This window comes from Ovis canadensis, chromosome 18 (assembly GCF_042477335.2).
Source record: "Ovis canadensis isolate MfBH-ARS-UI-01 breed Bighorn chromosome 18, ARS-UI_OviCan_v2, whole genome shotgun sequence".
In the NCBI taxonomy this organism is placed as follows: Eukaryota; Metazoa; Chordata; class Mammalia; order Artiodactyla; family Bovidae; genus Ovis; species Ovis canadensis.
The window spans coordinates 72,687,898-72,703,929 of NC_091262.1; positions in this window are offsets into that span (position 1 = coordinate 72,687,898).

A 16,032-nucleotide genomic window follows, 5' to 3' on the forward strand; every position below is an offset into this window, starting at 1 on the left:
TGGTGGGTGGTCTATCCAGAGTCCAACAGCTGCTGCCAGGGCAGACTCACCAGACTTGGAACATTGTCAGTTAAAGTGATGATATTGGTGACAAGCAAAGCATGTGTGAACATGGGTTGGGGGGAGGGGGGGCAGTGGTTCTGTTAACCTGCAGCTGTATTTGGATCAATCAATGGATTAACCAGTGGATTAACATGGGATTAAACAAGGAGTTCCAAGAGGTGTGACAGCTGTAGGGGGCTTGATGAGCTCTTGGCATGTCCCAAGTTGAAAGGTGCTTCTGCACATGGGCACCAGAGACTGGAGTAGATCCAAGCTACCCACACCTCCCTGGCCCCTGGGGAAGTAAGAGAGAAAGATGGAAAGTAAAATATGGTAGTATGTGAGGTTTGAATGGACTCATTGGCCTGCACACAGATCCATCATCAGAAAGTAGAACTTTTATTGGCTTGAGGTGTTTGAAAGCAATTTCTTTCAAAATATGGCTGAACAATAAGCAATACAGCTCTGTGATGACCTAGAGGGGTGGGATGGGGTGTGGGAGGGAGGTTCGAGAGGGAGGGGATATATGTATATACATAGCCGATTCACTTTGTTGTACAGCAAAAACGTATATCACATTGTAAAGCAATTATTGTTGTTTAGTCGCTAAGTCATATTCAACTCTTTGCAACCCCATGGATTGCAGCACACCAGGCTTCCTTGTCCTTCACCATCTCCCAGAGTATGGTAGACTCATATCAATTGAATTGATGATGTCACCCAACCAACCATCTCATTCCCTGTTGCCTCCTTCTCCTCCCGCCTTCGATCTTTCCCAGCATCAGGGTCTTTTCCAGTGAGTCAGCTCTTTGCATCACGTGGTCAAAGGACAGGAGTTTCAGCTTCAGCATCAGTCCTTCCAATGATTACTCAGGGTTGATTTCCTTTAGGATTGACGGATTGGATCTCTTTGCTGTCCAAGGGACTCTCAGGAGTCTTCTCCAGCACCACACTTCAAAAGTATCAGTTCTTCAGTGCTCAGCCTTCTTTATGGTCCAACTTTTCCATCTATACATGACTACTGGAAGAACCATAGTTTTGACTATACAGACCTTTGTCATCAAAGTAATGTCTCCACTTTTAATATGCTGTCCTAGGTTGGTTATAGCTTTTCTTCCAAGGAGCAAGTGTCTTTTAATCTCATAGCTGCAGTCATTGTCCCCAGTGATACTGGAGCCCAAGAAAATAAAATCTGCCACTGTTTCCACTTTTTCCCTATTTGCCATGCAGTGTGGGACTGGATGCCATTATCTTAGTTTTTTGAATGTTGAGTTTTAATTCAGCTTTTTCACTTTCCTCTTTCACCTTCATTAAGAGGTTCTTTAGTCCCTCCTTGCTCTCTTCCATTAGGGTGTTATTATCTGCATATCTGAGATTGTTGATCCCAGAAATTTTTATTCCAGCTTGTAACGGATCCAGCCTGGCATTTTGCATGATGTACTCTGCATATAAGTTAAATAGGCAGGGTGATAATATACAGCTTTGATGTACTCCTTTCTCAATTTTGAACCAGTCTGTTGTTCCACGTCCAGTTCTAAATGTTGTTTCTTGACCTGCATACACGTTTCTCAGGAGGCAGGTAAGGTGGTCTGGTATTCCCATCTCTAAGAATTTCCCACCATTTGTTGTGATCCACACAGTCAAACGCTTTAATGTAGTCAATGAAGCTGAAGAAGATACTTTTCTGGAATTCCCTTGCTTTCTCTGTGAGCCGAGAATGGTGGCAACTTGATCTCTGGTTCCTCTGCCTTTTCTAAATCCAGTTTGTACATCTGAAAGTTCTCAGTTCATGTACTATTGAAGCATAGCTTGAAGGATTTTGAGCATTGCCTTGCTAGCGTGTGAAATGAACCCATGCCAAGAGGACAGAGTAGAAGGGCTCATCTTCTCCTGTGAGAGCACCAAATTTGCAATTAGCTGCTGAACAACCCTCGACAGGAGGATGTTGGGACCCACCAAAAAATGATACCTGACATCCAAGGACCAGGAAGTAACGATGAGATGGCAGGAGGGGCTCAGTCATGTTAAAATCAAACCCTATTCTTGCCAGAGACTCTTAGGGCACAAACAAAACCTTGTGCACACCAGGACCCAGGGTAGAGGAGCAGTGACCCCTGCAGGAAACTGAGCCAGACCTGCCTGTGAGTGTTTGGAGGTCTCCTGTGGAGGCATGAGTCAGCAGTGGCCTGCCGTGGAGACAGAGGCACTGGCAGCAGCAGTTCTGGGAGACATGGCATGTTGGCATAAGTCTTCTTGGAGGAGATTGCTATCATCCCTACCATAGAGCCACCAGGCAGGTGACCCATAAACTGAAGAACAATTATACCAAAGAAGGGGTCAACTTGCACCAAAGTAGATGTCCAACATGATACTGTGGAATGGCAAAGAAATAGCTCCAGAAAGAATGAAGAGCCTGGGCCAAATCGGAAATGACACCCAGTTACGGATGTGTCTGGTGGTGAAAGTAATGTCTGATGATGTAAAGAACAATATTGCATAGGAACCTGGAATGTTCATAGATCCATGAATCAGGGTAAATTGGATGCGGTCAATCAGGAGGTGGCAAGAGTGAACACTGGCATTTTAGGAATCAATGACATAAAATGGATGGAATGGGTGCATTTAATTCAGATGACCATCTACTACTGTGGGCAAGAATCCCTTAGAAAAAAATGGAGTAACCATCATAGTCAACAAAAGTCTGAAATGCAGTACTTGAGTGCAATCTCAAAACTGGCAGAATGATCTCGGTTCATTTCCAAGGCAAACCATTCAATACCACAGTAATCAAATTAATTATGCCAAAGAACTACCACTAAGAGGGGTAGTTAGTGCAAACACTAATGCCAAATAAGCTGAAGTTGAATGGTTCTATGAAGACCTCCAAGACCTGGTAGAACTAACACCAAAAGATGTCCTTAGGGGACTGGAATGCAAAAGTGGGAAATCAAGAAATACCTGGAGTAACAGGCAGGTAATACAAAATAAAGCAAAGCAAAGGCTAACAGAGTTTTGCCAAGAGAACATACTGGTCAAAGCAAATACCTTCCTCCAGCAACACAAGAGACAACTCTACACATGGACATCACTAAATGGTCAATACTGAAATCAGACTGATTATTCTTTGCAGCCAAAGATGGAGAAATTATACAGTCAGCAAAAACAAGATTGGAAGCTGACTGTGGATCAGATCATGAGCTCCTTTTTTCAAAATTCAGAACTAAATTGAAGTAAGTAGGGAAAACCACTGAAGAGAAGTAGGCCACTGAAGTGAAGTGAAGTGAAAGTTGCTAAGCTGTGTCTGACTCTTTGCGACCCCATGGACTGTACAGTCCGTAGAAGTCTCCAGGCCAGAATACTGTGGTGGGTAGCCTTTCCCTTCTCCAGGGAAGGGAACCCAACCCAAGGACAGAACCCAGGTCTCCATTGCAGAGAGATTCTTTACCAGCTGAGCCACAAGGGAAGCCCAAGAATACTGGAGTGGCTAGCCTATCCTTTCTCCAGCAGATCTTCCCGACCCAGGAATTGAACTGGGGTCTCTTGCATTGCAGGTGGATTCTTTACCAACTGAGCTATCAGGGAAGCCCCATAAGGCCATTGAGGTATGACCTAGATCAAATCCTTTATGATCATACAGTAGAAGTGACAAATAGATTCAAGGGATTAGATCTGATAGAGTGCCTGAAGAACTATGGATGGAGGTTCATAACATCATATAAGAGGCAGTGACCAAAACCATTCCGAAGAAAAAAACAATTATATTCCAATAGAAAAACATAATAAATGGGGATAAAAAACATTTCAGATACAGGGTGACCTCTAAGAAACAGGTTTAAAAATAAAGAAAGATTGAGAAGAAACACCACTGGTCAGTAATTGCAGGGGAACCACACTTCACAGGTCAGTCCAGGCAAATTTCTAAATAGATCAAATTTCTAAACAAACAAAAACAAAACCCTCAAGAGGGAAAGAGTCAGAATCCAGAGTTATTACTATATGTTATCTAAAATATCCAGTATTCAACAACAACAAAAAATGTGTGATAAATGCAAAGAAATAAGGAAGTGTGACTCGTATTCAGGAAAAAAATAAATCAATAGGAATGGTTTCTGAGTGTCCAAAGATGTTAGATTTAGCTGCCAAAAACTGCACAGCAGCTATAACAAATACATTTAAAGAAATAAAGGAAACCATGTTTAAAGAATGAAAGAAAAATGAAGATAGCAATACAATATGTAGGGAAACTCAATAAAGAGATAGAAATTATTTTTAATAGAAATTCTGGATTTGAATATAGGCACAATAACCGAAATAAAAATTCATTAAAGGACTCAATAGTAGATTTGAGATGGGAGAAAGAATCTGTGAATTTGAAGCTAGACCAATAGAAATGATCCAATATGAACAGACAAAGGAAAATTTAAAAACTGAAAAATAAGTGAACAGACCTCTCATTGACCAGTGATACAAGATCAAGTATATTAACATAAGGGTAATGGGAATCCCAGAAGAAGGAGAGAGAAAAGAGTAGAAAAAATATTTGAAGAAATACTGATGGAAATCTCAAAGTTGGTGGAAAAATATTAATCTACAAACCCAAGAAGCCCAAAGAGATCCGCACCTAGATGCTGTAATTAAATTGTTGAAAGGCAGAGGGAAAATCATGAAAGCAGCAAGAGGAAAAATAACTTATCACATGTAAATGAATAACATAACAATTAATGGTTGACTTCTAGTTAGGAAGAATGGAGGGGGAAATGCATTTGGATGACACAGTTAAAGTGTTGAAGGAAAGAAAAACCTGTCAACAAAGAATTCCAGCAAAGCTTCCCTTTGAAAATGAAGGCGAAATAACATTTACAGATAAATAAATATTCAGAGAATAGTTGCTAGAGAAACTTTTTTTTTTTTTACAATAAATACTAGAGAAAGTCCTTCAGATTGGAGGGAAATGATACCGGATGGTGACTTCAATCTAGAGGAAGAAATAAACAATGGTTTAAAAAAAAAATTTTGCTCTTGTAACTTAGTTGGTAAAGAATCTGCCTGCAATACAGGAGACCTGGGTTCTATTCCTGGGTCCAGAAGATTCCCTATAGAAAGAAATGGCAACCCACTCCAGTATTCTTGCCTGGAGAATCCCAAGGACAGAGGAGCCTGGTAGGTTCCCACTTCATGGGATCGCCAAGAGTCAGACATGACTTACTGACTAAACTGCCACCACCACCAAAAATAGTAAATATGTAGGTAAATATAAAAAACTCTAAATATATATTCTCATTATTATTTTCTCTAAATTGCATAAGATTGTATAAAGCAATAAATAGAACAATGTGTTGTTGCATTTATAACATATATACACACAATAAGATCCCCTTGAGGTGGGCATGTCAGCCCACTCCAGTATTCTTGCCTGGAGAATCCCATGGACAGAGGAGCATGGCGGGCTATAGTCCATAGGTTTGCAAAGAGTCGGACACAGCTTGAGCGACTTTGCATGCATGCACATACATACTATATATATATATACAATAATAGCACAACCTGGAGGAGGAAACAGCAGCTCACTCCAGTATTTTTGCCTGGAGAATCCTATGGACAGAGGAACCTGGTGGGCTATAGTCCATGGGGTCACAAAGAGTTGGACATGATTGAGCATGTGATGGGACGGCACAAAGGAGGGGAAGGATGTGAAACTTATATTGGGCTCAATGTTGTATATTTTACTGAAATTAAGTTAATACTACTTTGAAGCAGATTATGATAAATTAAGATTATATTGCAATCCCTAGAGCAAAAAGAAAAAAATTCAAAGAGAAATTAAAGTGATTCACTAAAAATGTTTACTTACCCCCAAAGAAGGCAATAAATAAGGAACAGAAAAGCAAAATGGGTATGAGGTTGGCAAAATATGAGATATAATTCAAATAGATCAATAAATATATTAATACAAATGCATTAAACTTTGCATTTAATTGAAACAGACTCTCAGGCTGAATAAAAACCCAAGACCCACCTATATGCTATCTACAATGGATACAGCTTAGATTCAAAGACACAAATAGGCTAAAATGATGGGAAAAGCCATTAAGGATAGTATATAGTCTTCTCAACAAAATAGGTCTAACAATAAACTGAGAAGAGAAATAAGATGTATGTTGTCTGAGTGGGCTTCCCAGGTGGCTCAGTGCTAAAGAATCCTCCTGTCAAGCAGAAGACATGGGTTCAGTCCCTGAGCCAGGAAGATCCCTTGGAGAAGGAAATGGCAACCCACTCTAGTATTGTTGCTTTGGAAATCCCATGGACAGAGAAGCCTGGCAGGTTAGAGTTTATGGAGTCACAAAAGAGTCGGACATGATTTAATGATCAAACAACAACTTGTCTCACTATGACACATTTATAACAGACATAAATCTGAAAGAAAACCATAAATATTTGGAAAATAAACAAAGTGTTTCTGCATAATTCATAGTTCAAAGAAGATATCATGGAGAAAGTAAAAATATTTTAAACTAAATGAAACAAAAATATCAGCATATCATAATTTATGGGATGCTGCTAAAGCAGCTGAGAGGGAAATTTATAACATTAAATACCTATATCAGAAAAGGAAGTGCCAAGATAATTAAATGGGGAGTGTGCTCAGTTGCTAAGTCATGTCTGACTCTTTGTGACCCATGGAATTTTCCAGGCCAGAATACTGGAGTGAGTAACCTTTCCCTTCTCCAGGGCATCTTCCCAACCCAGGGATTGAACCTAGGTCTCCTGCATTGCAGGCAGATTCTTTACCAGCTGAGGCACAAGTGAAGCCCAAGAATACTGGAGTGGGGAGCCGATCCCTTCTCCAGGGGATCTTCTCAACCCAGGAATTGAACCAGGGTCTTATGCATTGCAGGCGGAGTCTTTCATTTCAGTTCAGTTCAGTCGCTCAGTCGTGTCCGACTCTTTGTGACCCCATGAATCGCAGCACACCAGGCCTCCCTATTCATCACCAGCTTCCAGAGTTTACCAAAACTCATGTCCATTGAGTCAGTGATGCCATCCAGCCATCTCGTCCTCTGTCGTCCTCTTCTCCTCCTGCCCTCAATCCCTCCCAGCATCAGGGTCTTTTCCAATGAGTCAACTCTTCGCATGAGGTGGCCAAAGTACTGGAGTTTCAGCTTCAGCATCAGTCCTTTCAATGAACACCCAGGACTTATCTTTAGGATGGACTGGTTGGATCTTCTTGCAGTCCAAGGGACTCTCAAGAGTCTTCTCCAACACCACAGTTCAAAAGCATCAATTCTTCTGTGCTCAGCTTTCTTCACAGTCCAACTCTCACATTCATACATGACCACTGGAAAAACCATAGCCTTGGCTAGATGGACCTTTGTTGGCCAAGTAATGTCTCTGCTTTTGAATATGCTATCTAGGTTGGTCATAACTTTCCTTCCAAGGAGTAAGTGTCTTTTAATTTCATGGCTGCAATCACCATCTGCAGTGATTTTGGAGCCCAAAAAAATAAAGTCTGACACTGTTTCCACTGTTTCCCCATCTATTTCCCATGAAGTGATGGGATCACTCAGCATATACCAAATTCAACTTAAACAGGCCTTAGTTTTATGTTTGTGTTAAAATCATAACATTTTTGTAAGAAAACAGAGGAAATTATTTTTGTGACCTTGATTTAAGCAAAGTTTTCTTAGATCTAACACCAAAAGCATGAATCAGACAAGAATTTAAAAAATTGATAAATTAGATTTCATTAAAATTTTGGTGTTTTGGACATAATGGAAATGAAACAACTAGGCACAGACTTAGGGAAAATTTTCACAAAATATAGATCTACTTAGGGACTTTCATCCTAAATATGCACATAACTCTTATAACTCAATATACACTATTGAGACTGTGTTAAAATAGACAATTAATGAGAACCTACTTTATAGCACCGGGAACTCTACTCAGTGCTCTGCAGTGACTTAAGTGAAAAGGAAATCTAAAAAAAGAGGGGACATATATAAAAATATAGCTGATTCACTTTGCTGTGCAGTAGAAAGTAACACAACATTGTAAAGCAACTATACCCTGATAAAAATTAATAACAAATAATAATAAAGAGAAAAGCTATCTAATTTGAAAATGGGCAAAAGGCTCTATAGACATTTTACCAAAGAAGACATGTGAATAGCTAATAAGAACATGAAAATGTGCTCAGCATCATTAGTCATTAAGGAAGTGCAAAAGAGGCCAGACTCAAAAGATTATGTACCATATCATTAATGTAATAAATCCAGGAAAGGTAAAGTTTTAGGAAAAGCAGATTAGTGGTGACCTGGAGCTGAAGATGAAACAGCAGGATCTTATGATCCTTGCTTCCCCAACCCCCTCGCCCCAAGTCCTCTGTCTGCCTTTTGTCTGGGGAAAACTTGCGTGGCAGAATGAGTTTAATCAAAGAAATGGGAAAAGCAGAAAGAAAGGAAAACAGCCAAAGGAGACCAAGTAATAACAATGCAGTCATTAAGCACGGTCGAGGACCTTTAGTTCCTTTTCAAGGACTAAAGATAATATTCTGAGCCATATCCTTTGAGCGGTCTTACAGATACTAAAACACCAGGTGGAAGACGTTAACTACACGATGACCAGGCTGCAGCTGTGACATAAGCTGCTACAGTTCTGAGAACTGGCCTCGACAAAATAGGAACAAACAGACCCTGGCACTGATGATTAACTGTACCTAAAACACCCAGGATGACGCTGGTCAGACCACTGATGACCGAGTTCAAGATGACTGTCAGAGACGATGGTGCTGTTTCTGCTGTAGGTCCCCCCATCCCCTCCCCTCACCCGCCACGTATAAAATCTCTTGCCCCATGGTTACCTAAAGGGGGGGAGTCAGCCTTTGGACAGACATCTGCCACCCTCCATACTCCATCCCCCGCCTCCCAGTTGCTGGCATCTGAAATAGAGCAAACTTTCCTTTCCACCAACTTGGCCTGTTTATTGGCTTTTGAGCAGCGAGCAGCCGGACCCACCACACACACTCTTCTGGGAACAAGAACACCTACTAGAACAGGCTAAAATGGGCTTGAGGACATTTCTGGTAATTGAAAAAAAGTTCTATAACTGGATAGAGATGATGCTGCAGAATGTTACGAACGAACAAAAAAAAATCATTGAATTAGACATGTACAACGGATGAATTTTTCATACGCAATTTATGGGCTCAGTAAAGCTATTGTTGTAAAAACAAAGATGAGCGGTGGCCGTAGGCTACACAGGAAATATGATGAGCTGGGGTTCCAAGGACCTGAAGGTGAATACCAGAGTCCTGTCTGGCGTCTGTGGGGCCCCTTGAGCGAGTTACTCATCTTTCTGAGACTTAGCTCCCTCCTTTGCAGTGGAGAAATAGTATTCATTTTGCAGCTTGTTCTGAGAGGTTGTCCCTGTAGCAGGAAATGGCAACCCACTCCAGTATTTCTTGCCTGGCGAATCCCATGGGCAGAAGAGCCTGGCAGGCCACAGTTCATGGGATTGCAAAAGAGTCAGACACGACTGAGTAACTGAGCATGCTGACAGCTTGATGATTTAATGTAAGTACCTAGTAGGTACCCAATACATGATATTCTCCTGGCTTACATCTGACATTCTACAGGGTTCAGAGTCCCATGGGAGCCAGCCACTTCTTCCGACTGCCTGGAACCCTGTCTCCACTCCTCCTCCTTCTCAGGCTAACTCAGCTCCTTCTTCAGGACTCAGTCCAGATCTCTCCTTGAGAAAGCCTTTCCTGACAGCCACCCTCTCTCCTTCCATGTGGGTGGGGCTAGGCTCTGTGAGCTCCTACAATGCCCCATGCTCGCCTCTCACGACCGTGTCTCACTAAATACTTGGGTTCATTTCCTCCCCGTCTGAAATCTTGGAGTCATCTGCATGTGATTCGTGATCCTCTCCTTTGTGCTGGCACACAGCAGGTGTACAAATACTCAGTAAATGAACAAATGAGCACATTAGATTCCTTTGAGGGGCCCTGTCTTTACAGAGAAGCCCCCACTTCCTCCCAAGGGCCATGCCTCTGCCCGTATGTGGTGGGTCCCTTGGGGGCACTTCTTTTCTTAATTGGGGAGCAGGGGTTGAGCTAGATGAAGGAAGAGCTGCAGTATCTAGCCCTCCCTCTGCCCAGACCCCTGTGAACATTGAATAGCAACAGTGGCGGCCTCTATGCCGAATGACACTGAGTATCACACCTGATCTTCGGTGTCTCATTCAACCCTCACAACAGTCTCACCAAGGCAGGAAGCATTCTCACTGTTCCTGTTTCAGAGCTATGGACCCAGGCTCAGAGAGGTTCAGTAACCCACCCACAGTCACACAGCTAGTGGGGGACAGAGCTGGGATTCACATCGGTGTCCACCCGACACCTGAGCCACGCTCCTAACTCAGAGTCCCCTGGCCAGTCATCTCTTTTTAATGGTGATAGATTCTGGACTATAATGTGTCGAAAACTCTTGGAGAAAATGGCTTTTAAAAATTCTTTAACTACTTCCTCTCATCTTCAGTAATGATAATATGTTTTTGAAGGTTTTTTTTTTTTTTTGATGTGGACCGTTTTTTAAAAGTCTTTACTGAGTTTGTAACAATATCGCTTCCGTTTTATGTTTTGGTTTTTTGGCTTGAGGCATGTCCCGACCAGGGATCGAACCTGCACCTTCTGCAATGGATGGTGAAGTCTTAACCACTGGACCACCAGGGAAGTCCCTGCAATGACATTGTTACAGAGAGCAGCAACATCAGCCTCCTTTCTTAAGTAACTTTTGTTCTTTGGTACAGACAGATTTTAATTTTCGTCTTCAATCGATATAAATAAGCTCTATGCCTGTGTGCTAAGTCTCTTCAGTCATGTCCAACTCTGTGCGATCCTATGGACTGTAGCCCACCAGGCTCCTCTGTCCATGGGATTCTCCAGGCAAGAATCCTGGAGTGGGTTGCCATGCCCTCCTCCAGGGAATGTTCCTGACCCAGGGATGGAAGCCGCACCTCTTACATCTCCTGCATTGCACGCAGATTCTTTCCCTTTAGTGCCACGTGGTAAGCCCGAATAAGTTCTGTAGCATTTCATTTTAAACCGGGGCCTCTGAACACACTTCCTGTGAATCTGCTGAGCTGGGGAAGGTAGAGGGTGTATTAGTACCAGAGATCAGCCCCACACTGCAGAATGCAAAGGGTCCCCTGGGTTGCGGATGGTCCTGAGCTGGAGTGGGTTGGAGGATGCTGGGCAGACAGTGAGGGATATTGCTGAGGACAACATTCTGCACAAACAGGTGTCTTTTCTTCTCAACTCCCAGACGGGGAAGGAGCTAGAAAGAAACATCTTTGTTGTTTTAAAATGTTCCTGGTATAGAAACAGTCAGAACAATGACATTAATGGGTAGACTTCACGGGGTGCCAACAGTCGGCAAGGTATTGTCCCGAGGACTGTCTATGTTGACTCATATGACCACCCAGTGAAGCAGGAGCCCTGGGTGTCCGACCGTGACTGGGAGCTGGAACGGGGGACCTTTTGAAATTCTCTTTCCCGAACTTCGTCATCCCTGTGCCGTGTTATCCGTCCAGCACAGGGGTGGGGGTGGGTGGGGACATGGGTGCCACACCTCCAGTCCCAGCTCCTGCCTGCCTTGGCACACAGTGGCCGTCATTCCCCAGGGGGCAGAGATGCCACTTGGGGTGACTGCACTGCCCTCAGGGAGCTTTCTCAGTGCTTGTGCCCAGGAGGATGTTTTTGAGTCACATCGCTAGCTCCAATTTCTTATCCTGAAATCTCGTGAAAGGCTGTATTGAGCCATCACTTACAGCATCTCCCCCTCCCAGGATTATAAGCACTATGAGGAGGATTAGTTCCTTGTTGTAGGCCCAGTCTCAGCGCTCTGTCTGGCCCATAGCGTGTGCCCAGTTCATCTCAATGGCTGCCCGTGAACTCACTGGGCAGGGCACTGGGTAGGTGGAGAAGTAACACCCACCTAGAAAAGCCAGATGTTCCAATATTTTGAGTGGTCAAGTGTTTATATGATGCCTTTAAAACACTCAGCACAGACATGAGGGAGGTGGCAATTATTTACTTATTTTTTTTACATCCTAGGGATAGTGAATTAACAACTGAGGAATCCCATTAGTAATAGACACTTCAGGGGGACCTAGCATTTGACAGAGGTGGCTGGCTTGCTCTGGCTAACTAGCATCAATGTTAGGTTGATCTGAGATGTTGGATCCAAAATCCACATTAATAAGCCTAATGGATGGTTTTTCAAAAAGGGATTTTCCAATAAAGAAATGATCGGTGTGGGAGATGCACTGATTGGCTAGAAAGGCTGTTTCTGTGCTTCTCTGGTTGCAACACACTGGCAGGCAGGATCTAGTTTCCCCACCAGGGTTCAAACCCAGGGTCCCATGCTGTGGAAGCACGGAGTCTCAACCACTGGACCAGCAGGGAAGTCCCTGCTCCTTTCTTTAAAAAAAAAAGAAAATTGTCACTGTATACTTATTTTTTATTGGAACATAATTGCTTTACAATGTTGTATTAGTTTCCGCTATACAACAGTGTGAATCAGCTATAAGCGTGTACATATATCCTCTCCCTCTGGAGCCTCCCTCCCGCCCCAACCCCACGCCTCTAGGTCATCACAGAGCGCAGAGCTGAGCTCCCTGCGCTGTGCGGCAGCTTCCTGCTAGCTGTCTACCTTACACGTGGAGCACCTGTGTGTCAGTGCCAGCCTCCCTGTCCATGCCACCCTCCCCTCCCCTCATGCCAGGGTCCACATGTTTGTTCTCCAGGTCTGTGTCTCTGTTCTTGCCCTGCAAATAGGCTCAGTTCAGTTCAGTTCAGTTCAGTCGCTCAGTCGTGTCTGACTCTTTGCGACCCCATGAATCACAGCACGCCAGGCCTCTCTGTCCATCACCAACTCCCGGAGTTCACTCAAACTCACGTCCGTCGAGTCAGTGATGCCATCCAGCCATCTCATCCTCTGTCGTTCCCTTCTCCTCCTGCCTCCAGTTCCTCCCAGCATCAGGGTCTTTTCAAATAAGTCAACTCTTCGCATGAGGTGGCCAAAGTACTGGAGTTTCAGCTTTAGCATCAGTACTTCCAAAGAACACCCGGGACTGATCTCCTTTAGAATGGACTGGTTGGATCTCCTTGCAGTCCAAGGGACTCTCAAGAGTCTTCTCCAACACCACAGTTCAAAGGCATCAATTCTTTGGCGCTCAGCCTTCTTCACAGTCCAACTCTCATCAGTACCTTTTTTCTATATTCCTTATATATGGGTTAATACATGCTATTTGCTTTTCTCCCTATTTCTTTTTGTTTAAAGAACTTGGAAAAGACAACATAAGGCTCCCTAGCACATTTGACATCTATGGGGTCACACAGAGTCAGATACAACTGAAGTGACTTAGCAGCAGCAGCAGCACATCTGAGGTGGTATGGGATACTGGCACCCCCAGAATCTAAAAAGGAAGGAGCCAGAATACCCTGTCTGGCAGAGGAGGGTGGAGGAAGGGGGGGAGGAGAGTGGAGCAGTCTCTGCACCCCCTGCAGCTCTGGTTCTGAAGAATCAGAGGACAGGATCCAGACCGCTCTTGCTGTCATTTGGAAGCTGCTGAGTGCCACGGTCAGATGCTGGGGGTCATGGAGATGGGGGGCAGGGACCAGACTGCAGGTATTTCTTAAAGTGGGGCTACTGGGATCCCCTGGCGGACTGGATGAGGGGCTGGAGAAGAGAGAGTGATCAGGGAGGATCCCAGGGTTTTTAGCTTGAGTGCCTGAAAGGATGGGGGGGGCGGGCATTGAATATGATCAGAAGCTTGGACTTCCCTGGGGGTCCAGTGGTTAAGAATCTGCCTGCAATGCAGAGGACAAGGGTTCGATCCCTGGTCTGGGAGGATTTTATGTGCTATGGGGCAACTAAGTCCGTGTGCACAACTACTGAGGCCCATGCGCTCTAGAGCCCATGCTCCACAGCAAGAGAAGCCACCACAATGAGAAGCCTGCACACCACAGCTAGAGAGTGGCCACCGGGAGAAGCTGAGCACCAGTGACCCAGCACAGTCAAAATAAAAAGTAAGTAAATAAATGAACATGCTATGGTTTAATGCTTCCCTGGTAGCTCAGCGGTAAAGTATCTGCCTGCAATGCAGGAGACCCCGGTTCGATCCCTTAGACAGGAAGCTCCCCCGGAGAAGGGAATGGCAACCTGCTCCGGTATTCCTGCCTGGAGGATTCCATGGACAGAGGAGCCTGGTGGGCTATAGTCCATGGGGTCGAAAAGAGATGACTGAGCGACTAACACCTCATGGTTTAATAACCTTTCATAAACAGATGTAACTAATTTTTATAATGGACAGATTGGTACTTAATACTCAGAAATAATACTTAATAACTTTCACATAACTATATATGAAAATTCTGTCTGACGGGACAAACGATAAATTCAGTTCAGTTCAGTTCAGTCCTGTCATGTCCAACTCTTTGCGACCCCATGAACTGCAGCACGCCAGGCCTTCCTGTCCATCACCAACTCCGGGAGTCCACCCAAACTCATGTCCATTGAGTTGGTGATGCCATCCAACTATCTCATCCTCTGTCGTCCCCTTCTCCTCCTGCCCTCAATCTTTCCCAGCATCAGAGTCTTTTCAAATGAGTCAGCTTTGCATCAGGTGGCCAAAGTATTGGAGTTTCAGCTTCAACATCAATCCTTCCAATGAACACCCTGGACTGATCTCCTTTAGGATGGACTGGTTGGATCTCCTTGCAGTCCAAGGGACTCTCAAGAGTCTTCTCCAACACCACAGTTCAAAAGCATCAATTCTTCAGCACTCAGCCTTCTTTATAGTCCAACTCTCACATCCATACATGACCACTGGAAAAACCATAGCCTTGACTAGATGGACCTTGGTTGGCAAAGTAGTATCTAGGCCTTTCAATATGCTATCTAGGTTGGTCATAACTTTTCTCCCAAGGAGTAAGTGTTTTTTAATTTCATGGCTGCAATCACCATCTGCAGTGACTTTGGAGCCCAGAAAGATAAAGTCAGCCACTGTTTCCCCATCTATCTGCAAATTTCTGAAAACTGCAAGTTTCTCTCCATTTCCACTTATCTAATTCAGCATTTTTTTTGTTTCACAGTTTTGTGTCTGTTTGATGAGGAGCCTTACAGCCCCCTCTTCTGAATTTAAATACTACTTCTCAACTGGGTCCTTGCCATAGGCTTTTCAAAAAATTATTTTTTTATTTTCTTTTACTGAAGTGTAGTTGATTTACAATGTTGTGTTAGTTTCAAGGGCTCAGCAGAGTGATTCAGTTATGCATACATGTATATCTATTTTTTTTCCAGATTCTTTTCCTTTATAGGTTATTTTAAGATAATGAGTATAGTTCAGTATAGGTCCTTGCTGGTTATCTATGCTATTTATGGTAGTGTGTATATATTAATTCCAAACTCTTAATTTATCCCTATCCCCCTCTTTTGGTAACCATTGTTTTTGTTCAGTCACTCAGTTGTGTCTGACTCTTTGTGACTCCATGGACTGCAGCATACCAGGCTTCTCTGTCCTTCACTATCTCCCGGAGTTTGCTCAAATGCATGTCCATTAAGTCAGTGATGCTGTCCAACCATCTCATCCTCTGCTGCCCTCTTCTCCTTTTGCCTTCAATCTTTTCCAGATTGAGGAGTCTTTTCTAGTGAGTCAGCTCTTCACATTAGGTGGCCAAAATATTGGAGCTTCAGCTTCAGCATCAGTCCTTCAAATGAATATTCAGGGTTGATTGGTAACCATAAGTCTGTTTTTAAAAATATGCTCAAGTCTTGTCCAGTAAGACAAACCACTATGACCAACAACACATTCCCTTCCAGCCAGTGCCCTGTCTCCATCCTCCGCATCATGGCCCAAATCCACAGGAGCTGTGTATTCACGGGCTCACCCCTCACTCACTCCTTGGTCCACTCCAGCCTGGCTTCTGGG